The sequence below is a fragment of the Macrobrachium nipponense genome, chromosome 47 (genome assembly GCF_015104395.2).
Source record: "Macrobrachium nipponense isolate FS-2020 chromosome 47, ASM1510439v2, whole genome shotgun sequence".
Lineage (NCBI taxonomy): Eukaryota > Metazoa > Arthropoda > Malacostraca > Decapoda > Palaemonidae > Macrobrachium > Macrobrachium nipponense.
The window spans coordinates 10,023,142-10,025,641 of record NC_087222.1 but is presented as its reverse complement, the minus strand read 5'-3'; the positions used below and the strand labels follow the sequence as shown (position 1 = coordinate 10,025,641).

The following is a 2,500-nucleotide window of genomic DNA, read 5'->3' as shown; positions in this document are numbered from 1 at the left end:
CTCAAAAATACCCCTCTGCATCAGGAGGCAGGGTATTTTATGTGAATAATATACCCTCTATTACACTTAGTCTCAAAATGGGCTTGGTAAGTTTATGTGATCATGTCATGAAATGAACTTTTACTCTGTATTAAATCACCACATTGTTACACTGATAAGTGTAATGCACCAAAAAGTTACTAACAACATATTGGTTTTGAGTTATGGATAGTTTTTAAGCAAGATCCTACTACAAAATGCAGTACTTGGCAATTTGTATTGTTGCCATGAGTTCCTTGATTATACAACCGCAGTTATATACATCCCTATATATACATACATACATACACACACACACACACATATATATATATATATATGTGTGTGTGTGTGTGTGTGTGTGTGTGTGTGTGTGTGTATTACACAGACATACGCATATGGCAGTATAATATGTTCGTTGTCCCGTAATTGCGCATTTTGCTGCGCGCCGTGACTCGACTCGAGAGCCCGGAAATTTCATTGGTGTGCTATGCAGTGCAGATAAGGTGTTGTGTGCTGTAAAGCTCTTTTAATTGTGGCCTCTATAAGTAGTAATTAATCGTTATCAGGAATATAATATCTACACTGGATTTCATCTGTTAACTGCTGACCAAGGTATGAACACTAACTGTCCATCTATGCAAGCATAAACATGTATATATACCGCCAACTCTGACTTGAAAGAAAAACGGCGGGTAGGAGCTTAGGTTGGGATGAATAAAAAGAGAGCTGTTCACCATACGAATAAGCGGCTATTCTAATGATATCAGTCACCGTCAGAATAAACTTAAACAATTATAAGAATAACATCAGTTGATTATCAAACTGATTTTTCACACATTTTAAAAAATATTTTCATTGCCAGGTCATCGTGAGAAATTACTCTCACAACGATTTTTTCAATATTTTGTTTATTCACTTGTTTCCATATTATCCATCCCTTTCTATGAGTTATTATTATGTCTCATAAGAAATTATTGATTGATTTTTCATTGTGAATTACCGTCTGCCAGGTAATCAACAGGCAAGAACCATGCTACTGTATTTGTATTCACGTGAAGACCAAATATATTCGCATGCTTACTTATTTTGTAAAATATGTACGTCTTTATTGCATGTCCTAATTATGGTGAAAGAACCACAACTATTCGAGAATGACACTCTTACATTATATTATCTCGTTTTTACAATGATTCTAGCATATAGCTAGTACGTGTGGTGCGGTTTGCACTGAAAGATGGTTAAAACAGACGAATTCTTTTAACATACACGTCAGTAGACTTTAGTAACGAAGTATAAGTACTATTTTAGTTATAATAATTCAATTATCTTATATATATATATATATATATATATATATATATATATATATATATATATATATATATATATATATATGATATTGCTCTTGGTGAATGTATAGCGCATACCACATACGGTAAACAGCTGAAGGTGTTATTGAGGTTTGTTGGTGCCTAAACCCATTAGGAGAGGTCAAGAGTTCATGAGGGGAAAGGAACGGAGAGAGAGAGAGAGATAGGTGCGTACCACTCGTCGTCCTCCTACAGTACGTCATAGCGACTCGTGATCGGAGTTCACGTCAATAGGCACTGCTAAGTAAGTTAAAGCACTTATGTTATTCTCGTAAGCAATGAATTAGGTTGAGAGAGATCTCCCCGTAATTTAGAAACGGCAAAGGGAGCCTTGTGGTGTTGCTATGTAAGGCTTTTAGCGGTTTTTACCAAGTTACAACATTACGAAGATGCAGTCCACACTTTTTTTCGCCACGGCTATACTTGACAACTGTGGTAGCTACAGCGGTATTTATATCATTTATAATAATAGTAGTTATGATATTGATGGTAGTAGTAACAATTATTAACAATAATTATATCTTCTAAGATCTTGTCAAATGTTTTACATTTAGTTCCATCAGCTAAAGTATAAATAATTAGCTTTATATAAGTCCGACAAAAACGGACTAATTGATAACTCAATCTCACCCAACCAAACTCCGTTTTTGGGCGGCTATTTTATTTTGTCGACATGTCTTCGCATCATCTTCAGATATAATAAGTAATGGATGTGTTCATATCAGCAACAAATTTAATAATTGTAGTAGTAACACTTATCAGTAATAATATTAAGAAGCAATTGTTAACTTTGGTGATAATGTTTCTGTATAATGTTGCGCATCGCGCTCGTCATTTGTTTGTGAGGTTTGTTTATGTTGTGAGCGGGAACTTGGGAAGGGGAAGCGAAACGATGTAGCGTAGGCTCTTGTCAGGTTGGGACTGAGGTAAATAAACACCGTTTTTATGTCTGCCTTTGATTTACCCTGCCACACTGGTAGCAGAGCGTGGCAGGAAAGAGGGGATTGACAAGTACTAGTTTAGAAGATAGGCTAAGACATCGTAAACATGAATAGTGTCGGCGAATGTGGCAGTAGGCTGGTATTGCCAGTTTTCGGTGCTGATAACCG

General features: G+C 35.9%; 1 long non-coding RNA gene across 6 annotated transcripts in view; it reads left to right on the top strand.

Moving 5' to 3' along the window:
• Positions 1 to 412: 412 nt before the first annotated feature.
• The window catches only part of LOC135204698 (uncharacterized), a 6,978-nt gene continuing 4,890 nt past the window's right edge, over positions 413 to 2,500 (top strand). Inside the window, exon 1 of one of the 6 annotated variants that reach the window (XR_010312299.1) lies at positions 413 to 633. This is a non-coding gene — a long non-coding RNA (uncharacterized LOC135204698). The other 5 variants (XR_010312301.1, XR_010312298.1, XR_010312297.1 and 2 more) reach the window with 5 other exon arrangements.